Source organism: Camellia sinensis, chromosome 9 (genome assembly GCF_055761805.1).
Source record: "Camellia sinensis isolate YWXY chromosome 9, ASM5576180v1, whole genome shotgun sequence".
In the NCBI taxonomy this organism is placed as follows: domain Eukaryota; kingdom Viridiplantae; phylum Streptophyta; class Magnoliopsida; order Ericales; family Theaceae; genus Camellia; species Camellia sinensis.
Window position 1 is genome coordinate 197,855,118 of NC_138969.1, and position 13,801 is coordinate 197,868,918.

Below are 13,801 nucleotides of genomic sequence, written 5' to 3' on the forward strand. Positions count from 1 at the left end.
CTCAAACTCGATCCTTTTGGGCTAATTTTCTGGAAAACACTTAAAAACTCATAATACAACATTTTTCAAAGATCAATTTTGTAAAATCAAGCCCAAAGGTAAACCAATTGAACACCAATTCAAATGTAAGTATGAAGAACAATGCAAAATCATACATGCATGAGTTCCCATGAACTCTTATGCCTCAAAACATAACCAAATGTAAGATTGAGCTCAAAATCATGGTGAATTCATGAACTATAACAAAAATGTGGACATGCATGTGGAGATTCATGAAGAACAACTCCAAAATTCAAGAATATGTGCATGCATGCATGAATTAACTCACAATTCAACTCTTACAAATTAATTCTTGACTTAGATCACCAATTTACCATGGACCATGCAAGTAACAACTTTAATACACAATTGAGAGGTTGAATTCCTTACCTAGGTCTTGAATTCCAAGTATGGAGATCTAATTTTGCAATCACTCATCAAGTCTTCTAATTTTCCAAGCTAATTCTTGTTGAAACCAAACTTCTCCTACTCTCCCTCTCTTGCTCACGGTTTTGGGGTCAAGAAGATGAATAAAAGTGGTGCATCAACAAATATAGGGTGTGAGGAGTGTTGGTGAATTAGGCCACTAAGTGGCAAAAGTGTAATTAACTTGAACTAATGTAATTTACCTTTATTTAATCTAATTTAATTATACCAAATCACATTTCAATTAAATCCACCATAAAATTACATAAATTCTAATTTAACATGAAATACTAATCAATTTCAGATTCAGCCGCCGATAAGGCCCTCAATTTATAGTTCAAAACTTAAAACATGAACAGATCAATCAAATGACAAACAGATAGAAATGCAAATAAAGCGATATACTCATGCATTCAGTTCAGAATTTTAGTCTGTTCGATTACTTATCATGCTCAATCAGAGATTGGCACTAATCAGAGGTGAGGGTTGTCACAAGTTTATAGCATGCTTTGAAGCAATATCACAGGTTATTTGGTTAAGGAATTTTATCACAGAGCTTCGAATTGTGGATTCAGTTTCTAAGCCATTAAAGGTTTACTGTGATAATTCGGCTGCAGTTTTCTTCTCTAACAACAACAAAAGTGGCAGCCGAAGCAAGCATATTGACATAAAGTATCTTGCTGTTCGAGACCGTGTTAAGAAGCAAGAAATCAGCATTGAGCATATTAGTACCGATATGATGGTTGCAGATCCCATGACCAAAGGTCTTTCTGTAAAGGTGTTTTCAAAACACGTTGAAGGCATGGGACTGATTGGTTAGCTCAATAATTTTTGTAGTTGTTGTTTTGTTTTGTTTTATTTTTTCATGAAATTTTGATTATTGTTAGTGAAAAGTATCATTTGTGCACCTAAAGTATTTGTGATTCTATGCAGTCCATTGGGACTATTGATCCATAGGGATTATCAGACCCAGAATAACTTATTATAAGTTATTCATAAAAAATGGCACTACATAAAGTTGAGAGTATCATATAATGTAAAACATGAAAGAAAATACTCATTTGATAGAGTATACCCGCCATGATTCGTATATTATGACTCTTATAAGGCTTGGGTATTTTTTTTAATGGGCATAATTAGTTTGTTGGTTACCCAAAAGTTAGCAAAATGTGGCACATGTGCCAAGTAGGAAAATATAAGTATGTCTTCATAAAGTGGCCCACATGCCACATTAGTTTTATTTATTATTATTATAGAAATATTATTTATATTTTTATATATATATTTAATCAGTATTATTTGAGGAACTAACGTGATACCCATTATCCAATATGGTGGAGTCATGGGAGTTACAACTTCCCTGATAGTGAGAAGTTATTAGGAGTTACAATGGATTATGGGTCCAAGCCTATCTATATATATATATCTGTGATTGTCATCAAATACAGACATTGTTTTGGTAAATAGAATAGGCTTGAAACTCTTTTCTCATATGATTCTGTGAAAGTGTTCTGCGAGTGTATTTTGCATTCAAGATTTGACCATTTAAAAACAAGATTCAAAGACTTAAACATCATAGCAGGAAATATTCTTCTTTACGAATTAAAATAATTTTAATTCTCACATTAGTTTGTATGCAATTTCAGAAAGCATATCAGTAAAAATGAATATGCCGTTTTGGTATCTAATCTATTCCCATGTTCCGAAACTTTGTCCCAACCAAGTGAAATTATCGGTCTTCTTATCTCTCTACGTTTAAGAATTCCTTCATGAACCACTGGAATGGCGCAAAAATGCACTTTTTCTATGCATCCAATTACTTCAATTGATTAGTTGTTATCACGAAAATCACATCGCCCGGTAATAGAAGAGCATGCATGATGTACATCTTAAAAGGGATATCTGTTAGATAATGTCTCAATGGGACCACATAATTAAATGTGGTGTTATCATTTATAAGAAGCCTACAATTTAAGTGATTCAATTTAGTTAATAGGCTTAAGGGTATATGTGTTATGGACCTAATGTGTAGATACTAGTTGTATAATTTCTATTTCTATGAGGGGCAGAAATAGAAATTAAAACATATTGGTTAAAGTTGGTTTTCATTCCTTTTGAACTTTCACAACCTTTCAGTTTTGAAAACCAATAAATATAAATTAAAACCAATAATGGTTAAAGTTGGTTTTCATTCCTTTTGAACTTCCACAACCTTTCAGTTTTGAAAACCAATTACAACCTTTAAAAGGTTATGGTCCCTACTCCTTCCCAGGTGGAAAAATAAGAACACTGCCATTTTTTTCTAAATCCTCTCAAGGAGAAACATAAGGCACCAAAGGGGAAAGGATTAGAAGGCAATAACATAATCAATAACAAAGAGTTCATTGATAATCACGCTTCCGTTTAACCGTTCATCAATGGATTCAGGTATGTCATTTTGTCTTGATTTCTTGATAATACACATGGTAAATGATCCAAAGTGTAAGGTTTATGTTCTGAAATTTATGTTGACAATTGGTATCAGAGCATGCATATCATGTGTCTTATCAGAATTGATATGCTATATTCATTCTATATAGTTTCCTGGAATCAGATTCTGAATTTTCTTATGGATGTAAATTCTATTTTTTCCTGTTTTGTTCTGTGAAAATGGCAATCTGTTTTCTGGAATTGTAAAATGATTCGGTGGGCAGTTTTTTTTTTTTCTCTCAAATGGATGAACATCATGTATTTATATATATAGATATATCTTTCGATTTGATCGGTTTAATTTTGAACTTCATAAAAAAAAAACTATTTGTTTTTGGACCCGTCAATTCTATTTATATATGTATATATATAATTGGAATTGCTGCAGATTATATAACATATACGGGGTCACAAATTTAGAAATCTTTAAATTTAATGTAATTTCATACAACGTCTACAGAAATTTAATTTTCTAACATTCTCAATATATGTCAATTCAAACAAGATGTCACAAAAGCGATCTCTCTTGTCTAGATTGTTTTATATGGAATGTTTTGAAGTTCATGTCTGTGTATCTGATGCGGGTATTTATCGGTCCAAAGATATGATTAAGACTTGGTAGAATTACACACACATTTTGTGGTGATAAACATGTGCCAATTGTCAAGAAAACCTAATGTGAATAATAAATCCATCAAAAGATAGATTTGTTATTTGACATAACTTATTGTCAATGTTTGATCATTACAACAAGAATACCACTTACAGTTAATATCACTACGCAAAGGCTTGGTATTAATGTTGTGCTAGGTATCTTGAGATGTTGTCATTAAATTAATTTATTTAGAGATTATCTGTTTGGTAACTTAATGTGAACATGAGGTAATTGCAAAATTTTTTTGAGGATGTTGAGTTTGGGGGGAGAAATCCAGTTAGAGGCATTGTCTTTGAGGAGGAAGCAGGAGTAATCCCACTTCCTACTACTACTTTTGACCAATCACAGGTTCCTATGCCTGTCATTGCTCGAGAAGTAATTTCGGATCCTCAACCAGACAATGTTGTTCAAGATAATATAGTTCAAACCCCCGTTCAAGATGAGGTAATTGTTCTTGAGGAACAAACTCTACAACCTCAACCTCAAGAATCTGTGCCATTAAGGCGATCCACCAGAGAAAGGAGATTTGCATTTTCAGATGATTATATTGTATATCTCCAGGAACATGAGGTAGAAAATGGAATGTCGAAAGATGATCCAATCAACTTTCGTCAAGCCATGGAAAGTTCCAACTCTCATAAGTGGATAGAAGCCATGAATGAAGAATATAAGTCTATGCAAGACCACTTCAGTTATATTGTGACAATAAGTCTGCAGTTTTATATTCCAATAACAACGGGAGCTCAACAAAATCAAAGCATATTGATATCAAGTTCCTAGTTGTAAAAGAAAAAGTGCAGAGTGGACAGATTTCCATAGAGCACATTGGGACAAACTCCATGATAGCGGATCCACTTACGAAGGGACTACCACCCAAGGTCTTTCATGAGCACACTGCTCAGATGGGTGTTGTTCTATTTGAGAACATTCTAGTTTAGTGGGAGTTTGTATTTATATTACTGCCTTATGTCAGCCTTGAGTTTTATCTATGTAATTAGATTAATTTCTGCAGAAATGAAATATTCAGTTTATTATGCTCTGTTACGTATTGTGAAGTATTGATCTCAATAAAGTTAAGTAGGACCAGTTGGAAATAGGCATGTATAGATCACATCACATGTAATTTCCATGCTACGCATCCATGATTGATCTATGTCATTTAGCTGTATTAGTATGCGTGACCATTGGTGGGTCGAGTTACGATTGATGTAACGAAGACCGCTTTGATTCTATATTAATATAGTTAATGGATAAGATTGTTTGGATACCCTCAAGTTATGATAACAAATTTCTGAGCTCACTAAAGTTAAGCACATTTTTTAGGATACATATGTGGTCTAGTGGGAGATTGTTAGATAATGTCTCAATGGGACCACATAATTAAATGTGGTATTATCATTTATAAGAAGCCTACAATTTAAGTGATTCAATTTAGTTAATAGGCTTAAGGGTATATGTGTTATGGACCTAATGTGTAGATACTAGTTGTATAATTTCTATTTCATGAGGGGCAGAAATAGAAATTAAAGCATATTGGTTAAAGTTGGTTTTCATTCTTTTTGAACTTCCACAACCTTTCAGTTTTGAAAACCAATAAATAGAAATTAAAACCAATAATGGTTAAAGTTGGTTTTCATTCCTTTTGAACTTCCACAACCTTTCAGTTTTGAAAACCAATTACAACCTTTAAAAGGTTATGGTCCCTATTCGTTCCTAGGTGAAAAAATAAAAACACTGCCATTTTTTTCTAAATCCTCTCAAGGAGAAACATAAGGCACCAAAGGGGAAAGGATTAGAAGGCAATAACATAATCAATAACAAAGAGTTCATTGATAATCACGCTTCCGTTTAGCCGTTCATCAATGGATTCGGGTATGTCATTTTGTCTTGATTTCTTGATAATACACATGGTAAATGATCCAAAGTGTAAGGTTTATATTCTGAAATTTATGTTTACAATATCAACCACATACTAACATGTTTGGTAATTCTTTGATTGATTGACTAACTTGAGGTCTTATTTGATAATTCTTTGTCAAGTTCTTGCATAGAAATTTAAGCCGAAACCAAATGATGTGTATAGTTTATCACACTGTACGATTCAAAGAGAACACATTAGTCACGCCTCGTTTGGTAATTTTTTAATTAAAAAATTAAAAAATCATTATAAATTCATCTTTTAATAAAAAATTAAAAAATTATTAAAATAATTTATTTTCAAATGATTTCAAATGAGATCTTAGTTTAAATTTTAAATGTGGCCTTAAAACTAGTATTCTATTACCAATCCATCTTTTTTTTTTTTGGTTATCCACCCGGTATCCGACCCACTTTGGGCCGACTAATCCGGATTCGGGGGAGCAGTTCTGGATGGTTAGACTCTAACCCCCTCCCAATTGGCGTTGCGGGGGATCGAACCGTAGTCCTCCCTACCAAGTCGAGCTCCAATCGCCACTCGACCAACAACCAATTGGTATTACCAATCCATCTACCATTGCAGATGAAGACATTTTTGGTTGGTGCAACCATGTTGTCTCTGGACTAAATCAAGATATGACTTGACTACCAATTTAAAAAGTCTGGATTGCCATTTTGTTAGGGTGCCTTTTTGTTTTCTTGAAGGAAGATGACATAGATGACAAAGTTCTCATAATAAATTTGACTAAAGAGCACCCCTAGCTAGCAATTCTCAAAGTGAATAAACTAACCTCTATGAAGTGTCCAAAACCCATGAACCTAATAGACCTCTACATTAGATGCGAATTATAACGTTGCTCATGCCAACGTCACTAGGTGATTACAACCTACCAATATGGCTTCATTTTTGTTAGATAAAAATTGGACAAAATAAATAAATAAATACAAATTAGATTGTCAAAAAAAGAAAAAAAAAAAAAAAAAGAAGAAAGATTCTTACTAATCTATGTAAGTGTTTTCGATCTTCCATGCTAAAACGTTGTTTTCTCTTTATTTTTTACTAAAAGGACAATGTTGTAGTCTATAAGTGACATTCTCAATTAATGCTATTTGCGAAATAAGTAGTTAGAAAATTCTAGAAAAATAGAGTGAAAAATTATCAGAAAAAGTGTGGCTTATTTTCAAAATTAGTTTGATGTGAATACTCCCAAAATAAATATAATCCACATACTTCAATTTGACTAAATTTTGACTAATTATTTGAAGTGAAAAATATTACATACATTAATAAATCTTATAAATTTTTCTCCCTTTTTTTTTTTAATGTCATGCAATAATAAAATTTTAAAATTTAAAACAATAAGCACTTTAATGATGTGATTATAATATTACTCAATTTAAACATCTATCATCCCTTCTATGAAAAAATAAATTTATTCGCACATTTTTTTAATATATAAATAATATCTGTGGGGATATATTTTCTGAGTACCAACACGTGGCAAGGTGACGCCGACGTGTCAGCCGAGGTGCCATGTGTCTTGATCGTTGTGCCGAGGTCATCTCGGCTAGGCCGAGGTTGCCTCCGAAGATATCGGAATCCGAGATAAGCGGATAAGGGACAAGAGTCCTAGAATGAAGAGGGAACTCAACTTGGATATGGACAAGAGTCCTAGATTGGGAGAAGACTTCAGTTTGGGTAAAGATAAGACTCTTAGAGAGTTTATCCTAATCCCACTGGGAGTCCTAGATTAGCAGTAATCCTAAGTCCATTAGGGTCAGGCTCCTATTGGGACTAGGATTGTATTGGCTATAAAAGAGAGGCACCCCCATGGGTCTAAGGTATGCTTTTGATACTCAAACTTGTGAGTTTAGTACTTGATTTATTTTTGAGAGATATACTGACTTGATCGTCGGAGTGTCCCGGGTGGTTAAAACCACCGCGGGATTCTTATATTTCTGTTGCAGGTCAGTCAGATGCCATCTATTCTGCCAGTGCTCTCCAGCTGATTACTAAACGGATAGTGTGATCGGAAAATTACCTACACAATACCCAAAATAAAATGTGATTAATCTAAATGTACTGCCCCATATCCAAAAAGTGAATGCTGAACATCAACACTTAGCCAACCAACGGTGGTCCACCACTTCACAAAACCAAAACAAAATAAGGTCACTTTAATCACTCCAACAACTACACTCATCATTTTGTTAGTAATTTGCTTCTAATTTCCAACTCACATTCACACTTGGTAGTCTTCCGCTACAAATCCATGGCCTACACGAAAGAAATGGGTTATCATAAATTCCACCACACCTCCCTTCCATGAGTATTTAAATTAAAGTCACTCCTCGCCCCCCTTATCTCTCTCTTCCTTCCTTGGGACAAGAAACTATTAAACTAGTGCCCCTTCCTAGAAAAATAGGAGTCCTAAATCTGTAGCTTTCTTTTTCCAGATAGTCCTTAAATGCTGACCCGCATGTCAGGTTCGCTTCCATTTAATGCCTTAATTTATAGAGAAAAATGAGTAAGAGTATTAATTAGTGCTATTATTAATGATGTGGTAATGGGTTTCACTATGAATGATTTGATATTTTGACCTTGGTGTTGTATTTTTTTTCTTTTTTTATTGAGTGTCATGTCATTAGTTGTCTTTTTAGAACTCCAAAATTAATGGTCTCTATCATTGTTGATTTATAGAGTAAGTTGCTTTTTTTTTTTTTTTTTTTACAGCAATAATTTATTTTTTTAAAATTAAAATTTTAATTGAACTCTAGTAAATTAAAAAGTAAAAATAAATAAATAAAAGATCAAAATATCATATCAAATAAATCTTATATGCACAATAAAATTATTAAAACTTTCAAATTAAAACTCTAAAACATTTTTGCTTGTTTTTATAACCCATACCTATTGCCTACTATCTTGTCTCGTAGTGTAGTTTTATACAAACAAAACAGAGATTAATTATGTTATATTTATTAAATTTTATAGGAAGTTTTTTTTATAAATTCCGTTTTTAGCACTTTTATATCATAAAATTTAAATTATTTTTAATTATTCTATTAGCTCTCATTCAGTGTAGTAAGATCAAAGTACCCTCCCTCCATTCGAAAAAACAAAACCATTCCTATTCTCTATATCTTCACTCTAAAAAAATGCATTATACCACTAAAAAAAAGAACATATTGCAACGTTTGTTTTGTGGTGTTTATGGAAACGCCATTATAGATTCATTAAATTACATAATGACAATTAGTACAGATAACATTTGGATGCATGAGAACTATTAAAATATAATGACAATCAATAAAGAATCATGTTTAATTTTTTATATGTAATGTATATCAACATTAAATAGTAGTGTGTAGTTAATGCATATCAACATCAAATATAAGGGTATAAGAGTCTAAAAAATAGTGTAAATCAAAAAAAAATGACCTTATGGAATAAATATATAAATACACAGGACTAAGTATGTTATAAATTTCTATCATAAACTTTTTGAGTTAGAACACTCCTAAATAGTATAATGCATTTTATCATCTCACTTGTTACCATCTCACTTGTTACCATAATATTGATCTAATGAATTTTATCATTAATATCTTCTTTATTGTAGTCTTGAAATCTAGACCAGATAATTACAGATAATCGTTTTAGCATTACTAACAAAGAGATTTTACATAATTATTATACAAAATTGTGTCTTATATGGTAACTAGTGTATACTCGTGCTTGAAGGCACGGTACAATTAATGATGAAATTAAAATATAAATGAAAATAGAATTATTAAATTAAAATGTAATTTATTAAATGTGTTACTAAAAATTTTGCAATCAAACTATAAATACTGATCCAGTTTCGACTTTAATGAACAATTGAGATTAATAGTAAACAGATCAATTACCAAACAAATTATCAAATTTTTTACCACTCGCATTACAACCACGGAAATAGCCTCTCTGTCTCTCCACCTTAGGAAAATGGTAAACAATGTATGTTTTTATAAGTTATTTGCTACATTAAGTGGGGTTGCCAGTATCATCTTGAATTGGCTCTGCTTCCCCTAATGAAATTCTAAACAAATCCCAAAAATTCTATAACTAAACCTTTGGATCATACAGAAAAGTAAAATTTTTCATAAACTACAGACTATCTCAAGATGCATTATGGTCCAAAATGAATTAAAATCGATGAACTTTTTTTTGCTTTTTTATTTTTTCTTTTCAAAGAGTAGGGAGTGAATTCACAAGAAGGAAAAAAAACTCCTAAATAAAGACATGAAATTCAAAATGAATACAATACACCAATTTATTAGTAACCTAAATAAACTCCAAATTCAAAAAATTTATTAACCGATAAAAAAAAATTATGTGATTATCAAATCCACCTTCAAACCCTAATAAAAAAAAAAAAAAAAAACTCAACCTAACAATGCTAAAGATCAATTTATTATAAATCAATCAACTTAAATTTAACTTGTATAACAATAAATTAATCACACCTACATCAAACCCAACAGAGCTCTTTTTCTCATCATCTAATTCTGGAAATTACAGAGCTCTCCTTCCACTATCCACTGCAGTGACTGTCAACACAAACAAAACAAACCCATTGACACATTTAATCAAACACTTGATGTGCATGAAAATGGATGCGAAAAAACCAACTTTATCAGCACTTCAACTAAACCCTCAATTTTGCCAACAACTCCACTCAAAAACTTCATAAAAAAACTATCTAATTCTAACCCAAAAATAGAACATTTCACAACACCAATATTTCAAACATTTCCAAAAAAAATAAAAATAAAAAAAATAAATCATGAAATTGATCAAAGAAAATCATACATATACAAATAAAATATCATGAAATTGAACAATGAATTTGAAAAAAGAAGTCAATGAACTTCATACCAAAATCGTCACTCAATTACTCAATTACTCTTTTTTTTTTTTACTTTCTTTCTCTCTCCAAAAAATGTGAACATAGCTAGGCTTTAGAAATATGGAAAAGGAGAGACAAAAACAAATAGAGATAGAGAGAAATGGAGAGAAAGAGAAATCAAACTACCTGGTGGTCGTGTTGATTGAACGGTGGTGGCCACTTCCAGCGGTACAAATGAAGAGTATCAGAACAAAAGAGAATTCAGTCTCGAAGAATCATAAGATTTGTCAAACTTGAACATGAAACGAATAATGAATTTATTGTAAATAAAATGGAGCATCGATCAATCCTTCAAACATTGGCATTCACCGACACACAGATCTAACATACAATAAACAAAATTCACCAATTAATCGACGTCAAAACACACATTCAAATGTATCTAGGGTTTTTCAAATTCTAACAACACAGATGCAAAAGAAAATGCATGCATAGATACATACACACACACACAGGGGAATTTACCTGAGGGAGGAAAGAAGCGAATTGGGGTGTGAGGATAAGAGAAAAGCAAATCTGTGTAACTTGTTCTGGGTCTCTCTCAACTTTGTCTCAAACTCTTTCTCTCTCTTCTTCACCCTCCCTCCTCAGAATGGCAATAGGTTTGTCCTTCACTCCAGACCTCAACCCAACAAACAACAACGGTAGAGGAAAATAAGGGACTGATACAATACACCAATTTATTACTAACCCAAATAGACTCCAAATTCAGAAAAATTGAAATCAAAACAAACAAAACTAACAATCGAAATCAAAACAAACAAAAATCGTACCTTGCCAAACGTCGGTAACAAAGAGGCTGGTAAGATATCAACTATATCAGATAAGGATAGCTGCAGCATTACTTCTACTACAGATGCACACACAGTATGTCATCCATCAGTCAGTTAGAGTTTGTTAGAGTGTATACCAGATTTAGTTTCTAACTCTGTTAGTTGTAACTGATTGTAACTGGCTCTAAAGGTGTATATATACACCTTGTAAATGTGTTTACAGTATTGTGGATTTGAATAAAATAATACAATCTTTCATCATGGTATCAGAGCTTTGAGCTCCTCCGAGCACAGGCATCCATGGCTGCTTCGAATTCTGACTTTACACTTCCTCCAGATCTTTCTTTGCTTCTTTCCAATCTATCCTCTTTTGTTACAGTTAAACTTGATACATTAAATTTCGTGATTTGGAAATCACAATGGCAGAAAATTCTGCGAGCTACAGAACTTCTTGGATATGTTGATGATCCAAGCTCATGTCCACCATTAACTGTTCTTGATGATTCAGGTAAGAGTGTTTCCAATCTGGATCGAGTGAAATAGAATCGTGTTGATGCACATCTGTTGAGTTGCATGACTGCTACTCTTTCTCCATTAATCTACTCCACGGTTTTACACTGTAATCATTGTTCTGAAGTATGGTCTGCCTTGCATCAGCGTTACACTTCATTTTCTCGGTCTCATGTTCATCAATTGAAGAACAAATTGAATAGTATTTCTAAGAAAAATGATTCAATGACTGTATATCTTGCAAAAATCAGAGAAGTAATTGATCAGTTAGCTCTTGCTTCGGTGTTGATTGACGATGAAGATTTAGTGTTGATAACTCTCAACAGATTACCAGATAAGTTTGATGCATTCACTACTTCCATTCGAGCCAGATCTGGTTTTATTACTATGGAAGAGGTGTCTTCTTTTCTTTGTTCTGAAGAAATCCATATGGAGGCTAAACTCCAGAAGTCTTCTTCTGATCTAGCAGTTGCCTTCTCCTCTATTAAAGGCAACTCTTCATCTCGTGGTTCTGGTTACAGAGGAAGCAGATCTCAGTCTCGAGGTAATAAAGGTGGACGGTTTCAGTCTGGAGGCTATCATTATAATGGTAGAGGTGGTGCTAATCGCGGATGAGGCAAATCGTTTTTTCCTCAATCTCAATGCCAAATCTGTGGAGGTTTTGGTCACATAGCCATTGATTGCTGGTATAGAATGGATTCTCAATTCCATTCTTCTGCTAGTTCCTCTTCCTCACCATCTTCTCAACACTCCAAAGCATTTGTGGCTTCTTCTAATGCTTCGGTTACAGATTCATCTACTGCACCAGTGCCCTGGTATCTTGATTCTGCGGCCACTGATCACATTACCAATGATATGAGTAATTTGAGTTGCTACCAACCTTACCAAGGTTCTGATCAAATTACTATTGGCAATGGTAATTCTATACCAATTCACCACACTGGTAAAGGGCTTTTACCTACTCCTCACCATTCTTTCAAATTAAACACTCTTCTTCACACTTCTTCTATTTCTTCAAATTTGCTTTCTGTTCACGAATTAGCCAGAGATAACAATTGTTTTATTACATTTGATGATGCTAACTTTGTGATTCAGGACAAGCATTCGAAGAGAGTGCTTCACAAATTAACTAACATCAATGGTCTCTACCATTTCCTTCCATCTTCATCTGCTGCTGCATGTTGTCCACAAGCTCATCTTAGTTCTAAGAATTCCTCAACCTCTGCTACTGAGGACATTTGGCATAATAGACTTGGTCATCCAAGTTCACTAAAATTGTCTCATCTTAGGAAGCATTTGAATTTTGTTTCTAATAATGTTGCATATAAGACAGTCTCTTCAAATTGTGTTGACTGCTGTGTTGCTAAAAGCCATAGGCTTCCATTTCATTTGTCTAATTCCACTAGCAATCAACCTCTTTCCTTAATTCATAGTGATGTATGGGGGCCTTTTCAATCTGCTTCTTCTTACAAATTTTATGTGCTTTTTGTGGATGATTTTTCCAAATTCGCTTGGATTTATCCTTTATCTTTTAAGAGTGAGGTTTATTCCAAATTCATTGTTTAAAGCATATGTGGAAAAACAATTTCAGACTTCTTTACAAATTCTAAAAACAGATGGTGGAACTGAGTTTTTTAATAACAAAATGACTCATTTTCTTGCTTTAGATGGTATTGTTCATTAGCATTCTTGTCTTTACACACCATCTCAGAATGGTGTTGCCGAGAGAAAGCATAGGCATATAGTTGATACCACTATTGTATTATTACATCATGCTTCTATGCCTCTTAAGTACTGGTTTGATGCCATTGCTGTGGCTACTTTTTTAATCAACAGGTTGCCTTCTTCTCAGCTAGCTCATAAATCTCCTTTTGAGTTGTTGTTTCACTCCATTCCTGATTACTCTCAACTTCGGGTTTTTGGATGTCAATGTTTCCCTTGGCTCAAGCCTTATGTGACTCATAAACTTCAACCTCGATCTGTGTCTTGTGTCTTCTTAGGGTATCATCCATTTGCAAAAGGATACAGGTGTTTAGACCATCTTACAGGTCGTGTGTATC